The sequence below is a fragment of the Macaca thibetana genome, chromosome 7 (genome assembly GCF_024542745.1).
Source record: "Macaca thibetana thibetana isolate TM-01 chromosome 7, ASM2454274v1, whole genome shotgun sequence".
Lineage (NCBI taxonomy): Eukaryota > Metazoa > Chordata > Mammalia > Primates > Cercopithecidae > Macaca > Macaca thibetana.
The window spans coordinates 145165371-145189474 of record NC_065584.1 but is presented as its reverse complement, the minus strand read 5'-3'; the positions used below and the strand labels follow the sequence as shown (position 1 = coordinate 145189474).

The 24104-nt window shown below is 42.2% G+C and overlaps 2 protein-coding genes across 2 annotated transcripts in view; both read left to right on the top strand.

Moving 5' to 3' along the window:
* The window catches only part of RORA (RAR related orphan receptor A), a 1262381-nt gene that overhangs the window by 960069 nt on the left and 278208 nt on the right, over positions 1-24104 (top strand). The window lies entirely within an intron of this gene.
* Positions 20158-24104, top strand: part of BNIP2 (BCL2 interacting protein 2) — a 1133240-nt gene continuing 1129293 nt past the window's right edge. Inside the window, exon 1 of the mRNA XM_050797284.1 lies at positions 20158-20161. The gene's annotated coding sequence lies outside the window, so the exon portion shown is untranslated. The remainder of the gene's footprint in view (positions 20162-24104) is intronic.

The window sequence follows — 24104 nt, the reverse complement described above, 5'->3', positions numbered from 1 at the left end:
GAGATTGTCCTGGCAGTTACAACTCTCTCTTTTCCTTTTTATGCCTCACTTACTAGCAATTAAAATTCAGATCCCTTCTCTGTTTACCTATTCATTTATTTAAAATGTTTATCACTGGAAAGGGGAAGCTGAAAGTTTCTCCTTCTTTGTTTCCACCCGTGACCTCAGGAAGAAAGTTTCAAACCCACACAAGTCTGCCTTCTGGTAGACCATCTAAGGGCATGGATGAAGCCTGTTAGAAAGATGCTCACTGATGTTTACTTTTTGAGTGCATGAAACCAGACACTGAAACTGTTCATTAAAAATTCCTATGTTCACAGACAAAGAAAAATCATTTCAGAAGCTCTGTAATGAATGTACAAGTGGGTACAGGTTATCTTGTCAAACACAATAATCATGAGTAAATGCAAACGGATGCTGCTTATATTTGATTTTGTGTTTAATTGAAGCATTCTGACAGCTGCCTCTGGACTTCCACCTCCTTGGGTTGGGGGATCTAGCTTTTTGCTTTGTGATTTCCTCTGGCCAGGGCTGGGACAGGGGTGACATGTAGATATGAGAAGCATCTGGTCAGGGAATAAAATGGAGAGAAATGAATGAAATTAACATATATGTATAGGCACTTTCACATGACCCTGCACACAAGGACACAGCTTGGATACTGGTAGAGGGCACAGGCAACATTTCTACTTTAGAGAGGTCAGGTTGGATTTCTACTTTATAGAAAGGAAATTAGTATGAGAGAGAGTCACTGCTCAAGTCATACAGCTGTTAAACGGCAGAACCAGGATGCTAATTAGGTCTTCTGAACCAACATGGAAAGCTTTCCCTTCAATTTTACAGCTGTTCTTTGCATTTCACCCATATTGTACATCCAACTATGGATTCAGTCTAACAACAGTATACTCAGTGCTGTGCTAGTCACCAGAAACAGAAGGGTGAATCAGGCAGTAGTTCCTGGGCAAAGATGCTCACAGCCAAGTAGGGTAGACAGACAGACACAGTGATGGAATCAAAGCTCTGTAATGGTTGTACAGCACAGTTTGAAATACCAACAGGACCAGAACTTTTTGCCAAACTGTTTGGAGTGGCCCAGTTGGAATATCCAGAATTTCCATCTCCCCCATTGAATGGGAGATCCAAGGTTACTGTGCTTAATGAAGCAGTATGATTGCATTAACATTTGGGGAGGCCAATATAGGGTCCCTATATTTTATTTACTGCAGAGGAATAGCATGAACAACAGCAGAAAAATAACTCCATCTATTTTTTTGTCATCTTTCTCCAAAAACGTGGATTTTGGGGACTGAAAAAATAGAAAGGACATTATCTTAGCGTTAGGAATAATTCTCTACTTTGAATATATTTAGCTTCATGAAAACTTATTATGTTATCCTTATTTTCCCCAATTAGATATAGACCAGTGAGAACCAAAGCATGGGCCTGCCCACACTGTTTACTGACCAGCATGTGGAAGCTGCTGATGTAAAGGAAGGTTGGCTCCCCTAGGTTTGTCCAGAAATCACTGCGTTAAACTAATTGTGGTAATGGTTTATTATCATGCATAGAAATTCCCTTCTGTACGAGTCTTGAAAAGATGATTAGACACATGGATCTAGGTTTCCTTCATTTCAGGGTGGATAACAGATAGGTTGTTGATCTGAAAGGTTCTGAAACCTGGCATTTAAAGTTTTCTCAGGCCCTTACTGGAGGTACTTCCAGGACCTGAATGGATGTGAGCTTATATGGCTGGCAGGAGGAGAATGGGGCCCCATCTTAGCACCTTTCAAAGCCATCCCATGTGGGAAAATGGAAGAGGTCCTCTGCAAAGGTGAAACTCAAAGGCCAAGGACCTGATTTAGACCAGAGACCCAAGGATGCGATGTTTTAAACCATCTTTCCGTACCCAGCATGACCTTGGTGACCCTCTGTATTTCATTATTTTCATTTTCAAAATCCTTAATAAAAGCCCCTTTGTGTTTTAAGCATTTTCACCACAAAAAATACTGTTTGGGAGGTAATGCATATGTTAATTAGCTCAATGTAGCCATTTCACAGTGTTTACATATTGCAAAACATTGTATAGCACACAATAAACATATAATTTTTGTCAATAAAATTTAATTAATTTTTTAAATAGAAAAGAAATAAACATCCCTTTGCACAGATTATGTGGACAAGAAAACAATTATTTTAAGGGCCTCCTAGTACAGTGTGTACAAATGCCTTTATTTCTTTTATATATTTAAAAAAAGATAAAAAGATTCCAGTAAATCCTATGATTCCAGTGACATTAGATCGTACATGTACCGCCTTTGTATTTTTTTTTTTTTTACTATTCCATTAACAAAATACCAGAATTTGCTAAGCCGTCCCCCATTATTGAACACTGGGCTCCTTCTGGAATTGTGTGTGTATGTCTGTGATTTAATTGGATCATTAAAGGCAGTCCTACAATTTGTGTAGCATTTTGCTTCTGTCAGATTCTTTCCTTAGTGTACAGTCCTAGAGAAGGCTACTTGGTCAGGGTGTGCACATCTTTATCATTGTGGTTACCAGTTGCCATATTTCTTTCAAGAAGAATTACACTGCTTTAACTCAATGCGTATAGCATTTGAGTCTGTCAGTTTCTGTGCAACTTGGCCAGCATTAGGGTATTATTTCCGAAAACTGAAATGTTACCTTTTCAAAGTTGCTTTAATTTGCATTTTTTATTACTGGGGGGATGAACATTTTCCCACATGTTCACTTATCTAGTACTATTCATTAAAAATGTTTTAGGGCCACATTTGAGAGAGGGGTTGTGTTCGGGAAACTTTGCTTCTCATAGCCAGAGGGGCAGATGGCAGCTGTGGAAGAGTCTCCATGAATAAAACTTGAATTTATTTCTGCGATATGGAGTGACTTCATATCATATGACCACCTTTGCAGTTAAAAAAAAAAAATGAAAAGATGTTGCAATTTTTGTGGCCGAAAGAAACGGACTTACCAAAACAAAGAACGTGAAAGGAGAACTCATTTGTTTACTCTGCTATCCTTATTGAAAGGTTTCCAGAAGTTTCTACAAGGCCGTCAGTCTCAGGTCTTTCCATCTTTCCAGTTCTGTACTTGAACACTTTCAAAGCAAAAGAGTGGTGCAAAAGGTATATGGCACACTTCCTTAGCCGTATTTGTGCATTAATTTTCACATGCTCTTAATCATTGGTCTTCTGAAAATAGTCGTGCAACGGGGCATTTCTCTTTTTTTTTGAGTTGGAGTCTCGCTCTGTCACCAGGCTGGAGCGCAGTGGCCCGATCTCAGCTCACTGCAACCTCCACCTCCCATGTTCAAGCAATTCTTCTGCCTTAGCCTCCTGAATAGCTGGGACTATAGGCACCTGCCACCATGCCTGACTAATTTTTGTATTTTTAGTAGAGGCGGGGTTTCACCATGTTGCCCAGGATGGTCTTGATCTCTTGACCTCGTGATCCGTCTGCCTCGGCCTCCCAAAGTGCTGGGATTACAGGCATAAGCCACCGTACCCAGCCTGGGACATTGCTTAAAGCTAAATAAGCTCACTGCCTGAAAGGAGCTGAGCCCAGTTCACGCTGCTGGCCTCCCCAACCACAGCTGCCCGGACTCCAAAATCTGGGATTTGAAGATTGTAGAACAAAATGGGAAACAAACAGCTCCAGACTCTCAAACTCTGGAGGATGTCAGAGTCTGTTTTCTTAACATTATACTAATAATGCCTTTCCTGCTCCCCCGTTGCCCGCCCCCACCCCCCACCCCAGGGAGGCACTCAGCCCAGGGGTTATATAACTGTGACTTGACACCACAGCCAAGTTAAGGGAGCTTGCACTCCGCTCACTGAACTGTGGCAAAGCGTGCGTTCTCCTTCCCTGTACTTGCCCGTAGAGCAGCACGGTTAGGGGATAAATAGATGACTTGGAGTTCCAGATCAGCTGCACTTAACTCTGTGGGCTGGCTGGGTCCCCCCTGTGCTGCAGAAACACTGGTAGGCAGGCCAGGCAGAGTCCTGCCCCGGGAACTGGAATAAGTGACTCTCAGGCACCAAATTAAGCCCCAGCACGTGGACTCTGGGCTGGTTATGTTTTCTTTCCTCACTTAAGTGTGTGGCCTCAAAGGCACTGCTAACCATAAAGCCCGCAAGTTCACGGGGAAGGGGATTCCTCAACACCAATCTTGAAAGCTGCAGGCACCAGAGATGATGAGTTTGTTCTCACCTGGAGCAGCAGAGACTTAAAAAGAGACAAGGATATGCTCAGTCATCCCCACTCCACCCCAGCACGACCAGCCAGCCTCGGCATACCTTCTATGCACTTAAGAAGCAGAAGGAGGGGGATGTATATGTTTGATCTACTGAGTCCGAAAGATGCAGCTCTCCTTGTTACAGGTTTTGTTACCTTCAAGAAGTTACTGAAGTCCTCTGAGTCTTAGTGCCCCATCTGTGAAATGGGGATAATAATAGAACCCACCAACTAAGGTTGCTGTGAAGATAAAATGAGGTATGGAACAAAAAGCACTTGGAAGATTGCATGAGCCCTGGTAAGACGCAAATAAAAACCAGCTTTTATCAGAGTGCTTTTTCTCTTTGGTTGTCCCTTCCCTTGCTAGACTGGGTGACACTAGCATGTAGGGACCCTGTCTGCATCGCCCTGGCACTGCTGGGTTCATGCATAGTTCCTGAAACACAGTAGGCCCTCAGTAAGTTTTCCGACTGTATGACTACGCGGATGTGGATTGCAGATAGAGAAATGTGGTTTTTGTTTTGTTGTTTTAATCATTTTTCATTTTCAGTTATTTTCCGGTCATAGAATCCCTCATTCTGCTTATCTATCAAGCACATTGTTTCTTTTGAGTCCATTTAAACGAAAAAAAGAATGAAAGAGTTCTTGTTTTTAAATAGTTTCTCACGTGAAACATCAAATAAAACTACATTATTAATTGAACACTGATGCTAGTTGGAAGCTATTAGGCGAGGAGAAGCATGCCTGGTTCTTTTTAAAGGAACTTCCCTCTTAAATGTTCTCTGACAGGTCATGTATCTTACATGTGGATGTTCACTGTCTACACTGGGCTTCCTAGACCAGCCCAGTGGTTCCCAGGCCTGTCTGCACATCACCAGTCCATGTGGAACTTTTTAAAAAAATTCTCCCACGTAGGCCCTACTTCTAGAGAAGCAAATTCAGTAGGACTGAATTGGACATAAGAGTTTCCAAAAGTTCTCCAGATGGTTTTGATAAGCAGCCAGGGTAGAGATCCACTAGGCCAAACTTTTCCACTCCCAGCGTGGCAAAAAAGAAAGAAAATTTTCTCCGACTTATCTTTAATTTCTCATATTCATTATAGCTCAGCTAAAACTCCTCCTCCCCACCCTCTCCCCACCTAACAGACACATTTCACATGTATTCTATGAAGTATGAATATTTTCTCTTCTTACTTTCATGAGATATATAAAGATTTGCTGAAAACCCCGAAGTGCTTTGGAAAACACGTATCCAAAATGAGGAAATGTGTTTCTGATGAGGGAAGGCTGAAATCTGAGTGTCTCCACCCTTCGAGTTGAGGCAAACCTCCTGTGTGTATATGAGCCACAAAGATCATTCCTCCCAGGCCTCAGTTGACTGTACCATGATGTTTTAGTCGATGGAAAGAATATCACTGCTTATCAGTTTACAGCAATTCCTGGGGAAATGTAGAACCATGTTAAGGTTGTTGGAAGCTTCATTGTTAGGATTGTCTTAAGAAAAATCTTGTAGAGTTTCCTGCAAAGTGACCACCAGCTTGACTTTTGTAAAAGTGTGGATTACTAACATTAGCCAACAGGTTCATATAGTGAAAGGTTGTAAGAGACGTCGGCCTGTTAACCTACCTATTTACTTACTTGTGCCAAACAGCATTTCCCCTTCTGTGGTCCTTCCCACTCCTATTACATCTTCCACAGCTGCAGGTGCTGTGAGCAGCCTGGACTGCAAATGACTTCCATGGCAGAGCTGGGCTGGTAAAACCCAAGCCTCCACTCAGGGAGTCTTATGGGCAGATGCGTTAGACAGGCTTGGGCATTTAAATGGCCCATTGGTGAGCCTTTCATCTGAACTCCTTGTGGTTGTGTTGGAGGAAGGCAATTCTTTCTGGCCAGAAAACTGAGGATGCAAAAAGGTAAGAGTTGAACCAAGCGGGGAGAGGCCACTCGGATCACTCCAGGGAGACAACGAGGCTTGAGTTCCTAGGACGGGTTTTCATTAATTTTTGTGAATGAGGAAAGTCTGATGAGCCTTCACAGTGCACAGGAATCCAAACTCCTTGTCCCTCCCTGACTAGAAGTCCAATCTAGGCTTGAAACAAGTCATTCGTGCTGTCTACCTAAACATTCTCATCTATAAAATGGGAGTAATTCCTACCTCACACAGTGTTGGGAGGAGGCATTGATTAATTAATGTTTACAGTCCACTTTGAACTTGAAACGTCTTCTTGGGAAGTTGTTATTAAGCCTGTATCATTTTTACTTTGAGTTCTGGGGTGTGTCTAAACCTGAAACTCAAAGGAAACCTCACAGTCCGTCCCTCTCCCTCACCCTGAAGGAAGATAAAATGTAATAAGATTAATGCAAATTCCCTGAAAATGGTTACCCTTTAACCAGTAGACACTGTGCTCTTTTAAGGCTCTCCGGGGATCCTGACTCAAAAGGGAAAGAAGAAAATAGTAACTATCTTCCATGCAAAGAAGCAGGAAGCAGTTCTTTGAACTGAGAAGGGGTAAGGGTGGGAGGATTCTGTTTTTCGCTTAAGGGAGCTGTCAGTTCTCAAAAAATTTAGTTCCTGACCCCCTGCCTTCAAGTCCCTGAGGAAGCCAAACAGAAAATCTGACAGCCTGAAGAGTTTGTACATAAGGCATTGAAGAATACACAACATAATTTAATTTTTAGCCCTGCTAATCCATCCTGTTGTCAACGGCAGAACAATCAAATACAGCCAGTTGTCTGCACCAAGGTAATTGGGTTGCAGTATGAGGTTAGGTTTGCCACATAACCTAAGGTAACGCATGGCAGAGGGCACATTAAGGGGCAAGGGCTCTTTGGAACTCGGTGGGGGGTGCCCTTTCGTTAGAACAGGGAAAGAAAGGCAGGTCCTTTTGCATGAGGAAAAGAAAAAAAATCACAGTAACCTAATTCCTTTAGAAAGCCATCAGACCCGTAAAGATTTAAAAAAAAAAAAAAAAAAAACCTGTGCCCAGCTGTTCAGTAAGCCACATCAGAAATTATGAAGCACATTGATCCCTCAGCACTGACCATTCGATAATTGTTCCTTGCTGAAGAAACAGCTACCTGTGATATGTATCAATACCGGGCCTGTGCGTTTGTGTTACATTTTTTCTTGCCGGAGGCTGTAGCTTGAGTTTTAAGTCAATCGAGTCTATACAATAGAAGCTCATATTGACTATTGGATTAAACAGCAAGTCAATTTATTTTTCTGGGTTCAATATTCAAGGATGCAAGAAAGCAAAGAGATCCTCCAGATGTGCTTTTGTGAGGCAACCGTAACCCACTTACATTGCTGTGATGCTTTTTAAGCCATTTGAAATAGTATTTGCACACCCCTTGCTCAGCAGTTCAATATGCTCCTCGACTATCGGTATTTTACTCATTCCCTGTGCCGCCGAGATTGCGGTGTGATGCTCAGTTCTCCGAAGTGGTTACTGGGGGTGAGCACCTGGACTCCGCTGCATGAGGGCACTCTTTGGACTTCACCTCTTAGAGTAAATGCCTACCGTGCTGAGTAAGGATGTTGAAATGAAGGTGTAATCCATCCGGGGACTGCAGCCCACGGTGATAGGAGGCAGGGCATGCAATTTTAATTTCTCTCTCAGAAATGATCACATTTAGGTAGTAGGCTATTTTAGCATCTTAATGGCAGGTGGGTCTAGGTAAGATTATGCCGTTTTAGAGACAGAAGTGATGAAATGAATACACATTAAATATTTGAATTGAATCAAACTTAACTGGAAAAACTGAGGCCCAGAGAGGCAAGGTGATTTGCCTAAGGTCACACAGATTTATGCAAAGCTGGGACTGCAACCAGGGTCTCCGATATCTAGGCCATCAATTTTCCATGATACCATGAGGCTGCTCTCCTTGTGATTTCTCCGTATCTGTGTTTCTTCCTGAGCTAATGTTCTGGGTCTTATTTTGTTTTGCATTCAGCTTTTCACTTAACTAATTGGAATATACTTTGTTGGAGAGGACTAAATTGTGAACATTCTTATGCTTTGTTTCTGCGTAGTTATTTTGGCTTTGTTTTTGTTCATCTTAAAGGGCTCCTGATGTTTTAGAGTATGGGACTGCTTGTAAGGAGTAATAACATTCATTCATTTATTCCGTAAATATTTATTCAGCACCTATTATTAACTAGGCACTACTCCAGGTACTAGAGATATATCAATGAAGATAAACAGACAATTACTCATGTCTTTGAGGAGCATATATTTCTGCAGAGAGAAGACAGACAATTAGCAGTAAATATAAGAAATAAATAAAGTGTATAGTGGTACAAGGTGATAAGTGCTAAGGGAAGAAGGAAAAATAGGGCAAGGAAAAAGGGAGGCAGGTTGCAGGTTTAAACAGAATGGTAAGGATAGGACTGCATAAATCCAAAGACGGTAATTTCACTGTTACTGATGCCATGTCTAGACAGTCGCTGGTACAGAGAAAGATTTAAGGACTCTTTACAAGAACTCCACTCCCCTAAACAGACCTGGACCCCCAACCCTGGGGTCCCCATACCTTGTCTCTACCTTTTACAGCCATGGCTCAATTGCAAGCTTCTTACCCTTTTAGTGGAGGATCTGTGCTGTGCTGTGCCTATCTCAGTTTGGTTTGCATAATTTAAAAGGAGCAGAAGAGCACATGTACTTAAATAAAGCCTAGTTGTGAAGTCTTTGATGCTCCTTCCTTTCTTTCTCCCCAGCACCCAGCTCTCTATTGCTCACTGGCTTCCCAGCCCTTTGCTCCCCACCAGGCAGCCTTTTGCATCTTTAAATGCCTGGACAGAGTTTCCCCTGTTTCAGTTCCCTCCTCTCCTGAAGACCTTGCCAGATAACCTAGCCATCTGACAGACTAATCCAAGATGAAGGGGAAGGGGCTGATACTCTGTAACACATCCCTCCTGCCTGGCATTTGTATTTGAACAATAACAACAACAGCAAACATATCATTCCCTTTTGATGTGTGCCAGGTACTGTTCTCAGCATTTTTACAATATTAACTCATTTAATACTCACAGCAACTATATGAGAAAAAGATTGTAGTTATCCTCTTTTTACCGTTGGTGAGATGGAGACACAAAATAACTTACACAAAGTCACACTGCTTTTAAGTGGTAGAGCTGGGATTCAGACCCCAACAGTCTAGGATTATTCCATGAACCCAGAACTGTGAGTAGGATTCAGGTCCCATATCAACTCCATTTGATTGGTAGGAACTGCTTAAAGTACTGTGGTGAGAAAGATTTGTGGGCTATTTGTGTATTAATGGGAAACAGTTCTGTGATCAATTAGCAATGTCTGCCATGGGTTCAGGATGGGGAAAGGTCAGGTTCAGCATGGCCAGTGAGGGGCTGGTCTTTATTAACTCATACTATAGAGTCTAATTTACCAGCTGAATCCATTCTTATTCTCTTATTTTGTACTTTTCCCCTAACAAGAGTGGGAAGAGTGAGGTCGGGAGCACAGAGGATTCAGTCTGAAGTGTGTCTAATAAGAGTGGCGGGGAGAGAAAGGGAGTAGGAGTTGGGACGAGGCCTGCTCCTGCAAGCTGGTCATGAGTGCCTTCACCTCAAGCTGGTTGGTTATCACAATATCGTGGGTGCTGTCTAAACTCAATTCTAGCCGAGCCAGCAAAATACCTTCCCCTTCAACAAAGTTTCGGGTTCCCATCGAATTACCGATAAGGACTAAGCCACAGAATTGGAGGTTGAACTAGTTCACACACAAATATTGCTGACTTCTGCAGATCTGATGCCTCCTCTGGCACTTAGGGATGGAGGAGATGGAGTCAAAGGGTAGAAGGAGTCGAAGTCCCAGGTAGGGGAAGTTTTTCCCCTGCCGCACTGTATTCCATAGTGACCCAGCCATGAAAGGACGGGGTGCTTCACGAGACAATTCTTCTATGTCAGTAATTTTAAACCTAAAGAGGTTTAATGTCCCATAAGCATATTCATCTTTCCGTGTTTATTAAATTAAGCCCTCCATGAATCTGCAACAACATACTGTTCATTAATAGGAAAAGAGACCATTGTTCCCCCCAGGGAATATGTTGGCTCAGATCTGTTCCAAGGTAGGCATAAATGAATCGTGCATGTGTATGCACGTGCCTTGAGTAGGGGGTAATCAGGGAAGGGAAAAGAGCAAAGACGGAAAGAAGGAAAAGGGATCTTAAAGCTTAGACCAGAAATATCCAAGAAGGATTTTTATCAGAACTAAATTTCAGTACTCCTGGCGGAGTGCCTAGCAAGATATTAGTTTTTATAAAGAGAAAAAGGAACGTGTAATTGTAGTGTCTCCATAGGAAGAAAACTGCAGATCTGTTCAGGAGAACCCCCACGCAAATTTGAAAACAGCTTACATATAGGAAAATCAGGGGTTTTTTTCCTTCTAGCAACATTAACATAGTCAAACAACTGAAGAGAGAATTCTATTAACGAAGTCAGTCCCATCAAGTTAAAGCCTAGCAATACCACCATCAGGGCTCGGTAGGGAATCTAATCATTTGCAGCTTGGACCAGAATAACAAGGAAAACCCATCCGTTACTACTAGTGCTGAAGGCAAATTCAGACCCAAGTTTAGGGAACTTCAGAGAGAAGGATTGAAAGAAGAAAGAATGTAAAAGATATTTTGGCAGCCGCATGAATCATAGGTGAGAAATCTTAGACGTGTGGGGTGTCTTAGGCCTCACTTGTTTCAGGACAGCACACTTTCTTCAACGAGTGTTACAGTAACATATTCAAAATATCAGTCACAAAGGAAGTTGAGGAAATGTGTTGAGTAATCGTGAATTGATACTATAATTACCCTAAATTTTCAAGTTTCCAGTTAAAGCCAATGGTTGTTTTGTAATAGAATCTAAGGAACATGGTTATACTGTGGGTTCAACAAAAGAGAAAGCTTTCGTTCTCAATTCTTATGCTCTGCTGTAGGATGAAATTACCACGGAAGTGGCAGACTACAACCTTTAGAAACAGACCAGCAAATGACTTCTGTCCATTCAGAAATACTAGCGGCCAATGTGGTATATCTCAGGACTTTAGCGTAAAGGAAGATAAAGACTGTGGGTGTTTGTGTTACCTAGATATGGGTGCATCCATTAGGACTCCCAAATACTACTAAGACTGGTAGCCGCCCAGGGCAGTAAGCAGGGTAGGGAAAGCAGAGAGGGGCCTTCTCTTTTCTTGGCATACACTCTTCTAGCAGAAGCAGGAACACCCACAGCCATATGAGGAAGAGTCCTTAGGAAGGGATGTCTGGTGGAGGATCTGTGCAGGAGATTGGGCCTCTGTGATCCTTCTGAAGTCTCTGTTGATGGCCTCTCAGGATAAAGCCATTTCCAGGGTTGGCTCTTGGATTAGGACAGATTCTCAGATGGAGACATCACAGAATGGAGCAACACATTTGACGATGAATATCATGACTGGCCTTGACGTTGAAAAGTACTACGCAGACTCACCTGACCCAGATACTCTGACAAAAGCCCACCCATTCAGAGCAATAACATGATCAGGTTCCCTGAGGTAGAAAGCAGGGAACGGCCCTATTAGGAATCCCCAGAAGCCATGGCTGTGGGTGTCCACCAGGTCCTCCAGTCTGAGTCAGGCCAAAGGCACTTACTATGATCAAAGGGTCTCACATCAGTGCCACGTTAGTGATCTCCACTCTGCTGCTCAGTGCTGCTCAGTGCTCCTGACTTATGCCTCCCCAGATGGCCAAATGGAATTCCATGAACAATTCGCATCTTAAAGCTGGGAGAAAAGAAATATTTCAGTGAAACAGGTATAGCTATCTTCAAGTCTTTCTTATGTATCACATAAATGTGAAGCACACCTTTTCAAAAACAGAGCTCTTGGCCTCTGCCCTTGGGAAATTTCCACATCTAGGTAGGGTAGTGTCAAGTCTGCTTGGCCAGGTAGCTCTGGATGTTTCCAGAGTGGATACTGACCTGACCTTCCTTGAGTCTTTATGTGCGTATCAATTCAATGGCTAGAAGTTGCCCCTGAGTGCTTGAGTTTGTCTGGACTCTTTTGCCACTGTGTGACTTTCACTAAATTACTTCTCTTTTCTAGGTCTCATTGCTTTACCTCTAACATGGAGAGTTCTCTTGCTCTCAATTCCCACCCATTTTTTGTAACCAGACTTAATAGTTATTGGGTATCACTTAGTGAAGTAGATTTTGGAGTAAATCAGTACTGGTAAAAGTATTGGTAAAATCAGGATCGGTAAAAAGTACCAATGTAAATTTTTGAAGTTCATAACTCAGCTGTGGTTATGTAAGACATTCCCATTCTCGGGAAACACATACTGAAATGTGTAGCGCTAAAGGACCATGTATATACCATATCCTCAAACGGTTCAGAAAACAAATATGTGCATCCATGTAAAGCAAGAGAAAGACAGAGAGAAAAAAAGGTTTTGAGTAAATCACTGAATGATAAAGCCAGCACCGAGTATATAAAGATCATTCTTCAAGTCAAAGTTCACTGTAGATATTTAAAGCCAAGAGCCCGCTGGAAAGCCTGTGACTCCCTGTGTTCCAGTTTTCATAGACTTGTCAAGATGGATCAAGGTTTCATCCCCCACAACCTTCAGGTGCAAATGAGCTGTCAAGGGAGGTTTTCAGAAAGCAATAAAGAGCCCCTTCCTTAGAGGCCAAGAGAGTCTGAGTCTCCCATTGTAGTCAAAGAAAACTAAATGGAACTTGCAACTCAAAATATGTAATGATTCACCCCATGGTAATAAAGCAGCCCTGGAAAACTCCCTAGCAGGATTAATCTTAATCGGCAATTAAGATAAAGTCTGGGCACATGCTAATCCAGGGCTTAATCAGAGACATTTTAATGTGCTGCTGTGGTGTGGATATAAGACTGGGATTCCACTAATTGAGCCTGGAATGGGAGTGTAAGGAGGAGGAATCGCAGTGCATGGGTTGCCTGTAGATCCAGCAGTGAAATGAGGTTTTGCAGGAGTGTTGGGCAGTCTTGGCTAGGACGGCCCTACGTGTGGCTCACCTTGCCGTTAGGCACATGGGTGCGTGAACGCCCTACCATCTTTCTTGTAGTGCAACAGGAGCAAAAAGGAAAAGCAAGTTCCTAATAAGATATACAGTAGATGTCTTGCTTTACTCATGTTTTGAAAGCCCTGGTGCATGACATGATGACTCACACAAGGTAGGTGTGGGGAACCATATGAGGAAAAACAAGAGTTTTTTCAAAGAGAAACATTTGAAACAGTTTTTAGAGAAAGTTAAAGATGACATGATTACTCTATTGTATTTTGCCAAGAAATTTATTTTTTGCATATTTCTAAAATCCAGGCAATCATATGAGGTAGTTTGTAAGTATAAATTTCCAGCGGCCAAGACTTAGTACCCTAGGCTAGCAGGAGAATCCTGCCACCTGCTTGCCAGCTACTTTTGTCTCCGTTTGTGTCATTTAAAAAAATCCCACCTTAAATTGAACAATGAGAACACCTGGACACAAAGCGGGGACCATCACACACCGGGGCCTGTCGGGGGGTGGGGGTCTGGGGGAAGGATAGCATTAGGAGAAATATCTAATGTAAATGACGAGTTGATGGGTGCAGCAAACCAACATGGCACATGTATACCCATGTATCAAACCTGCACGTTGTGCACTTGTACCCTAGAACTTAAAGTATAATAAAAATAACTAAATAAAAATAAAAATAAATAATAAAATAAAAATCCCACCTTGTCAGCCATGATTTGAAAATTTGATGCTGGCATGTGCCCTGAAATTCTCATGAGAAACTCAAGCATCCGGTTTAAACAGAATATACTTAGAGAAGTTTATTCCATGTTCTTGGCCTCATCACTAAATGTACTGCAGCACCGTGCTACCTGTGTTTTCCCAAGATCTCACATATCGTCATGATCCTGAGAGGTAGCGGAGGAACCAGGCCCTTCTCCCACATGAGACAACTGATCTACAGAGGAGAGAATAAGTGGCTTGCCCATATAAGACTGGGTTTTGCATTACTTATTATTCACTTGTCCATGAGAAATGAATCTGGCTATCAAGTTTTTAATGAGGTGTATGATGAAGTTCATGTATGGGGTTCATGCTCACATTGTGGAGAATGGGTTGAGCCTTCCCTCAATGCAGGGAAATAAGTGTGAGAAATATGAAGCTGCAAAAGAGAACAGCTCGGTGACAATCAATAGTGGCCTTTTCTATCAGTAGGTGTCTCGTGAGCACCAACTATGTGAATGGCCTAGTACTGGACACTGCAAAGCACACAAAGAAACGTAAGGCAAGGTCACTGCTACCCAAGAGCTTGTGTGCTCTTGGAAATAATACAGTATAGAGATGAAATGATAGCTAAGTGCCCAGGCAAGTGTGTGAGAGGTACCAATGAATGGTCCACACAGAACAAGCTCTCTGGTCTAAAAGGACCAAGAGATTTCTTTTGGCTGAGTGTTCAGGGAAGGCTTCCCTGAGGAGGCAGTCTTGAATAATCCAGGGCGAGAGAAGGAAAGAAAGCATTCCAGATGGGAAAGTAACGCAGACTCGGTGGAATGGAGGTTGGGAGGATAGGGGGAGTTGGATATAGCAGAAAATAAGGCAGAAAGAAAAGGGAGTCAGTCTGTGGGGAACTCAGAAGGCCTACCTTAAGAGTTAAAGCTTGTTCCCTTATGCGCTGTGGATAGGGTTGCCAGATTTAGCAAATAAAAATACAAGATGCCCAGAGAGGTTTGAGTTTCAGATAAACAAAGAATAATTGTTGATATAATTATGTCCCAGACATTGCATGTGACATACTTCTACAAAAATATTATTTGGTGCTTATCTGAAATTCAAATGTAATTGGGTATCTAGTATTTTACCTGACAACGTTAACTGTGGCGTTCTTGAAGATTCTGGAGTAAAGGAGTCCCATGAAATTAAATCTCTTCCAAAAAGGAGCCTGAGAATCATACATCAAGAACTGTGAGAACTAACCAGGCCTGGTGAAGCACTCCTGTCGTCTCAGCTACTCAGGAGGCTGAGGCAGGAGGATCTCTCGTGCCCAGGAGTTTGAGGCTGCAGTACACTATGATTGGGTCTGTGAGTAGCCACTGAGCTCCAGTTTGGGCAACATAATGAGACTGGGTCTCTAAAAAGCAAACAAACATAAAGGAGCATGAAACCTCACTCATCCTACACTTTCCTTTTTGGGAAAACTCATTGGAAATTTGATGCCCCATCTAAGGGGTTCCCTGTAGCTGAAACTCATGAATTACTCATGGTTATATCTCATGGTTATGAGATATAAGCTTAATATGAACCATGAATTCAATAATGTCGCAAATGAAGCAGTTGTCCCTGGGAAGGCTGGTTAGTGTAGAGCTGAATTGGGCTTTGAAAACATCATTTCTTACAAACCCCTGACTTCTAGGCTTTCAACACCTGCCTATATGTGCTGGTCAGTTAAGAAACACAAAACGAGATCAGACATAATAGGCACAACATTAAAAACATAATAGGAAAATTACATTGGACTACTACAATTTTCATTAAAATCTTTTTTCTCCAAGAAAAAAGGAATTTATATTTTTTGAACATTTGTAGTTTTTAGAATTTAAATGGGCAACATTCAGAAACAAAAAGCCCTTTAACGAAGGTGTAAATTGGCCTTTTTAAAATGACTTTTCTTCCCTATCCTAGTACCCACAGTAATGAACACTCCTACCCAATCAAAATATGAAAACAAAATTGGAGCTGTGTCAGCATCTTGGCTGCAAATAAAACTCAAAACAGGTTATAGCACATGCTAGGAATACAAAATAAGGTTAGAAATAATGCTTCAGCTGTGAGTTCTTCAGGCTGTGGAAATAATAGAGCATAATTTAGTAGAAGAGGAACTAGGCAGTCAGCATACACAGGAAAAATGAAAGAAGCAAGAAAAATGCAAGGGGTAGGAAATAGGGTTGGAAGAAATTGGAAGGGGACAATGGGTGGCTAATTATTAGAGGAAAAGAGAGGCACAGCCTGGTCAGAGAACATTCAGGAGCATAGAGGGTGGCCTGCTTGAAGAAACTGCTGGTAATAGTGAGTTTTCCGAGGTGATTCCAAATGGATATCAGACATCAGAGAGGCACACTCATGGCATAAGAGTTTATAACATCAATGTCTTAACTCCCAATGAGACCAGAAAGAAGGAATCCACTGAGACCTAAGCAGGCTTTTGCTACCTGGTGACTAGAACATTCAAGGATGGTTTATTTTATTAGTCTAAGATTATCCCCTAAACCCTAACCAAATTTGCAGAGCAGCTCTGTAATTATCTTGGCTTACAGGTGCATATGTCAGCTCACAGTGCTCAACCAAATGGGTTTTTTTTTGTTGTTGTTCTTTTTGCAATTTCATCAAGATAGTACTAGTCCAGATTCCCCCTACCATGTAAGAGCAGCCAACCCTGGTGAATAAAGACAAGACGAGTTAACAGGTTTTCTGCTTCATATTATATTTGCAAGAGGCTTATTGAGAGAGTTATCTCAAATAGCAGTTTGCACATGTACTTCCATTCTAACTCAAAGAGTATTTTTCTTAAATATTTATCATGGAAGTTCATTTGCCTTTGCTTTACTTCCTGGGACTAACAGTTAAGAACCTGTTATTAAGGGAAAGGGGTGGCCCTGCTTTACTCTCTGTTCACCCCAGGGAAAATAGTTCTAAAATGGGGTCGCTAGCATACACTGATCTTGAATAGAGCATTAGTTGCCTGATTAGGCTGATGACTGAAGTTTCATAAGCTGTGTTCACTGTGCCCTTTTTAAAAATAACCACACATGCAGTGCATATTCAGTGAAGATTTGTTAGGGAGGAGAAATGAAATAATGCCGATTGAAACTCCCGTAAATGTACTACAGCCTCTACTCTGCATCCTTTCTGGAAATAATCATTTTGTGGAGAAGACACATCATTGCCAAAGTCAGCTCCTCCCTCCCACCTGGTCAGTCCTTTCTCATTGTCTGCCTGTGATGAGTTCATTAGAAATAACCAAAATCCATTTTATCAGGCCAGCCTTCACCTCTGTCTGTCAGTGCACCTGCTCTTAATTTTACCGCTTATGATTCAGTTGTGAGATGGATTTTAAGCTTTGGCCTCTGGTTTGGTTTATTCCACGCTTGTACTGCTCCATATTGATTTTTGTTAAATGAGGCCTTTAGTGGTTAGCTGTAGAGGCAATTATTTAACACTTTCAAAAATAGTATGGGAGTGGAAAATAAAAACTGAAAGTTCAGTTGAGGTCCAGCCAGTGATTTGGAGGCATATTGGTTTCCTATAACCCACATGAGAAAGACACATTCAGCCAGCCTACGGCTCACACCTGGGCAAACCTGCCCATCCTTTCAGGTAGGTTCACAGGCTCTTGGTGGAACTGTTTCTTTCTTGATTAACTTTACAGCCCCATCATGATCCCACAGTGCACATATGCCATTTCCTCATTACCCATTCCATGCCCAGCAAGTTTCTGATGTGTTTCAAATTTGAAGTCGCTTGATGGATGTATCTGGGTGTTGGAAGTAGTGAGTGCATTGCCATCTGGCAAAAGAGGAGGGAGCGGCAAAGTCTTGTTAAGCAGAAAGTTTGGAGGATAAGCGAGGGTGTCATGATGGCGGATGAGAAAACAAATGAAAACACTGATGGAATTTACTGTTGACCCTTCCAATTCAATTTCACTTCCCCCAAGGAGACGTTGATAGGTGTGTGATTTAGCCCGGTAAACTCCACCCATAGGCCACGCTGAGTGGAGTACTTCCTGCATATCAGGCATCTGTGCAGGGCATGGTGGTGTAGAGTGATGAACGAGATGTGGCCCTGCCCTTAAGGAACTGACAGTCCAATGAAAGCGACCAGTATATGAACCTTTTACCATGAGACACTTGAGTAAAAATGGAGGCTCTAGGAGGCCCAGTGTTAGACAAACTGACCCAGGGGTCATGAAAATCTTCATAAAGGAACTAACAATTATTCTTGGTCTTGCGAAGCAGGTACAGAAGGAAAGGTGTTTGCAGGTACAGAAGGAAAGGTGACAACAGGGAATAGAATACCCAAACACAAGAAGTGATCAAATGACCAAGAATATCTAGGGTACAGTGAGAAGTGTGGTGTGGTTAGACTAGAGCAGAGTTGAGTTTCGGTTGGAGAAGACAATGTGGGATCTGGGAGCCCATATTGCACCCTTCCTGGGGACCTTCTTGCCTTTCTAATTGGAAAGAAGCATACTTCAAAGCTGATAGCTCTAGTTCCAACACCCAACTCCTCTATCGTCAGCTGTGTGAAATAGGGCAAGGTACTTAAAAACAGAAAGCCTCAATTTTTCATGTGTAAAGTGAATATTATAATGGCAGATTTGTAGATGTGTTTGGAAGATCAAATGAGATGACATATTTAGAGTACCTGCTGGTGTCCCCCAAATTTTCCAGTTAGTACTATTTGCCTTTGTGTGTGTCTTTACTGTGGACTACAGACTCAAAAGGCCAGTGTCCCAGCAGGTAACATCAAGATACCAAGAAAGCCAAGGCTGAGGTGCTTAATGGTATCTGTCCTACCACTTCAGTTTAGAAAAAAATATATATCCCAACTAAAACAGGCCCCATGCAGGCAGGAAGCCCTGTTTAATCACACCTTCCAATTTTCCAAGAGAAGCTTGAAGCACAGATTTCTAAGTGAAATTTCCCATCTTTTCTGTGTTAGTTACTAATCTGAATTTAAAACACAGTGTACGCAAAACAGGGCATGTCTTTGGGCCGTACACAACCTGTGAGCTGCCAGTTGACAGCCTATGATCTCTATCTTCTCTCCCACCACATTATAGGCTCTTACAGGGCTAGTGCTGTGGTTGTTAATGATTCGTATCAGGGCTGGCTCATGGCAGATGCTTCGTGGTTGGAGGGCACTGACTTTAGCCACATACAGACATCGACACCAGGGGCGAGGAAAAGCAAGCCAACAAGTGAGGTGTTCAAAAGTGCAGAATTCAAAGAGTGACCCAATGCCATAGCACAAGCCCAGGAATGAAAACTTTTAAAACTCGGCCCCAGCAAGAAGCTCCTGGGAGAGGAGCAGATCCTTGGGAAAAAAAAAAATGTGCAGTCTGTGAAGGGCAAAGTTTGGCAATCTATTAAACAGCAAGTTACAATAGGCGAGTGCAGAGATCACAGAGGCAGGGATTAATGTACACACATCTATACAGGGAACTTTGATGCTTTCAAATGCCTCCTCGCCATCTGAAAATCAGGCAGCAGGCATCGCCTACATATTTCACAGCAGTCTACCTGTCTGGGTGTTTGGGCTTGACAGCAGGAAACTCTTTGAAATGAGGCTGAGGCATTTCAAACACTTCTGCTTGAATATCCAGTTTGTATATTCTGTCGATGGCTTTTTAAATTGGCTTTATTTTACTTTATTATTTTTTTTTTTTACTAATTTTGGAATCTCTTATTAAGTCGAAAGTCTGCAAAAGAGCAAATTACAAAGCCAGGATGCCTTTTGACAATCTCAAGTGAATGATACGGACACAGGCTCACAGGCTCACAGGCTCACACACAATTCCATGTAACAAGGAAGGAGAGAAGTTACATTCACAGAGCAGAACTATTTTCAACAGCAGTCCAGTGAAAAGTGCCAAATGTTTGAACCTTTTGACTCCTGCCCAGATAATATCATAATGGTTTAGAGAGAGCTGTTTACAGCTTTCTATGCGTAATAAATAATTTAGAAGCCATTCATTAAAACCTTCTAAATTACAGACACTGCAGGCAAATTCCTTCTTTTAAGAAGGAAAGGATGACCTGAAAATTGGTCCCCAGTTTCTTGCCTTCTTCTCTTTGATTCTTTTTGTTTATTCTTCTTACTAGAAGCTAAGTAAGTACCGGTATTGGGGGGGTTGGGTGGGGGTGCGGGTTATACCACCATAAATACTTAGAACCACAGTGCACATAAAAATGAAGCTGGGCTGCCTTGGCCTGGTGAAATCATGCAATGGAAATCTGAAGATCTTACATTTTATTCTGAGGTCCACACAGAGGTCTTGTTCATGCTTCTCTGCTCATTTTAAAAAGGAGGTGCCCATGTACTGGCAGTGAGGAGGAGAGTGGAAGGATTTGCATGAGGCAGGTTCTGTGACTCAGGTTTTCAAAGCTGCCTCATGGAAGGCAAAAAATACTGTCCTCATCCGAATCGTGATGTAGGTGTGGTAACTTGGCTATGTCTTCTAACACCACATTGCAAGGTCTTGATTGTGGGGTGTGGGAATCTTACACAAGACCCAACCAAGCCAGAGAGGATTAGCTTTAATTTCATTCAAAAGCTGTAAGTAGGAGAAAAGCCTGTCAGTATCCTAAGGCAATACTTAGGAACAGGTAGAATTAGGTAGGATTGTTTTGGGAGTGACAGAAAGGCCATGATTCTGACTTGATCTCAAGAACTCCCAGGCCAGGCTCAGTGGGCACACATTGAATTTGTTTCCCTTTGGTTTGGTGGGGGATCCTGGGAGCAAGCTACTTTGACTCATAGATGTAAACAGTAAGAAACCAAACTGTTGATTTGGGCCAAAGTCCTTCTCTTTCAAAAATAGCCTGTACCAGGGAAAGAGAGAATGGGGAATTAGACATGGGCCCTGGGTTCGAGGATATTCCCAGTATAAAGACATCCTTACTTCTCATGTAGGCATTTCAGATTCCCACGGCTTTGTCATCCATATTGAAATCTGGGCACCAACTTTCCAATTCAGTAGCAATCAAGGCAAGACATGGTGCTGTCTTTTGTGGTAGCTGGCGTCCTTTTGTGGAGGTATATACCACCGAGAGGACAGGCTCCGGGTTCCAGGCACAGAAGCCATCTCCAGCTAAATGGTGAACTCATTTTTAAAGACGTCCTTTTTATGGTTTCTTAAATGACAAGGCATTTCAAGTACAATGTGGTAAAGGGGCACGATCATAAAGTAATGTGGTTGGAAAGGAAGGGATTTCATTGTGAGCAAGGGTGTCAAAGCAGAGCTTTATCAATGAGTGGAATTTCCTGTAAGTAGAAAGATAAATGAATTAGTAACTCAGAGTAATTTTTAAAAAATACATATCCAGATGAAAGCTCAGATAAGTTTGATCCCTTTTAGCCAATGAAGTATGATCTCTAATTAGGTTTCCATGCAGACAGTGCAGCCTTGGAGTACATTTCTGAATCTAGTTGACCTTTTCAGCTGGAGAAGCCAAATGATTTCCATTCCATGCTCTTTAATTCTGGAGGAATTTCTAATTTGTTGCCAGAGATAAAAAAACTCACTCCAAACATGAAAAAACTTTTAAATAGTCCAGAGCCCCATTTATAGAATATTAAAATTTTGGAGCTGAGAGAACCCTAAGAGATCATTTTGTTCCATTCCTTTATTTTCCTGATCATAAAATTGAGGACCAGAGAAAAATCAAAGACTCGCCCAAGGTCACTCAGGGACTTAGGACCTAGGATTAGAACCCATGCCTCCTGCTTCCCACCCCAGCCTCTCTGCATGGCCAGTCTCTTATTTGCCTGCCAGGCTTTTTTTTTTATGTGGTCCAGATGTTGCCGCATCAAAGGCCCCTCACTGAACTCCACCATCAGACCTGCTTTAGGGAAACTTCCATGGGCCAACACCTACCCTCTTGCCTTTCTTAATTTCTTTTGGAAATTCTCTATTCTCTCACCTTATTAATGTTAAAACAAAACGGGTTCTTTTATTGCCACAGGCAGCAGGAAAGTGAAGTTCTTGATGGAGGCAAGTGTCTTCCCTAGTGAGAGCAAGTAAATTAGTTCTGAGGTCCTCTCACTCACTCTAACTGTAATGAGAGACACCAGCCCTTCTTCATTAATGAGATGCCAATCACAAAGGGAGCAGCCTCAGAGAGCCTTTGGGGAGGGGGACGGCGGGGGAGAGAGCAGTGATTGGCACTGTACTAAGAAGGGAGGAAGCAGAAAATAAAAGCCTCCAGAGGTGGGAAAACACGTGGATGATCTCAAATCAGACGGGTAGGTCCAGCGGGAACCCGAGGGGCTCCTGAATGGGCGAGTCAGCATAGTCTATGGCAAACATCTTTGGGCAGGAGAACTGGGGAGCTACCCCCCTGGCATATTTTCCCACATATGCTTTCCGAGGCAAGGTTGTGTTCATGCTAAAGTGTGTCCCACATGGAGATCTATATGATTGGTGACAGTTGGGGCTCCTTAATGTCTGGGTTCTCTTGGAAGGTTGGCAGCAGCGAACCTCTTCCATCCTCTGCCTTAGATCTCATCAAGAGTTTATCATGCTGTGTAACCTCCTAAACTTTGAAAAGGAAACTTTCTAGAAGAAAGTTAAGGAAAAATAATTTGATGCTTAAGGGAACTTTTTTTTTCTTGCATGAGATAATTTCCCTGGTAGGAGACACTGTTCTTAAATTTGTCCAAGGACCGGTTAACCCAAGACCATGTTTCCAGGGCGGGGGAAACATCTAAATCATATTTGTACAGCTCTTGCTCTCAAAAGTGGCTTGAGAATAGGTTCTGCCCCTGACAAGATGATGCTTGCTGTCTTTCCCTCTCAGCTACCCAGAATGGCATTTGCAGCAGCGTTGAGAACGTTTCAGGAAAATATCTGTGCAATTTTCCCAACTCAGTTTTCACCATCTGCAGCCTGCCTTTGCTTTGGTAGGTTGGTAAAAAAAAAAAAAAAAAAAAAAAAAAAATCTGCGCATATTGGAAACAGTACTTTTATTTGCAATTAAATGCCTTTTTCCCTATTATTTTTTCCCTGAAAGCATTTTTTTATGAATATGGGTCTATATGAAGGTTAAAAGACTTTCAGCACTCAAAACAACTTAATAAAATGTCTGAGCACACAATTAGGCATGCTTATGTCCTTCAAGAATCAGGTAGCGGAAGTTCTAATTGGCAGAGCAGCACCTTGAATGTCATTTTCTAAACCCATTAGACCATGTCTAACAGAGAAAGAGTAGAAGCAGCGGCAGTTTACAAAATACCAATAGTGTCCCCCTTGGAGACATAATTTTAGGGTAGCAGTTAGATGATACTGAACTTGTAACAAAATGTAGCTACAAAGCCACAGTAGCTTCAAGTAAAATGACATTTCTTGAGATCATGTGTAGGCTCACCTAGTAATAGTAGGAGTCAATATGTGTATAAGCAACCTGGAGATGCTCCTTTATTCCCTGTGTGTGTGTGTGGTGTGTAGTGTGTGTGTGTATGTGTGTAGTGTGTGTGGTGTGTGTGTGTGTGTAGTGTATGTGTGTTGTGTGTGTGTGTAGTGTGTGTAGTGTGTGTGTGTAGTGTGTGTGGTGTGTGTGTGGTGTGTGTGTGTGTGTAGTGTATGTGTGTAGTGTGTGTTGTGTGTGTGTGTGTGTGTGTGTGTGTGTGTTGTGTGTGTGTGTAGTGTGTGTAGTGTGTGTGTGTGTGTGTGTAGTGTGTGTGTGTGTGTATGTAGTGTGTGTGTGCTTCATGCACTTCTTTAAAGGCACACAGTCAGCTGTAATATGTCCTCCTTTCTCTGAAATCTGGTGACTTTTCACCATAGATTGGGCAAGGCCCAGGCCTCTGGATTGATAGAAATACAGCACATCTGTCTTCATTTATTCACATCTGATACCATAACCTTCGTGTCTGGCTGCTTTGGGTCTACCACCATTAAAATTTAAATTAAGAACCAGAAGTTTTTAATAAATTCAAGCCAGAGTTGAGCCTCCCGGAGATGTTATCTCGCCTGGAATCCCCTCGTTTTAGTTTAGCAGTCCTTTTGGAAAATCTGACGAGACTCACCTAGAAATTCCATTCTTTGTTGAAGACCAAAAAGGAAGAATCACCA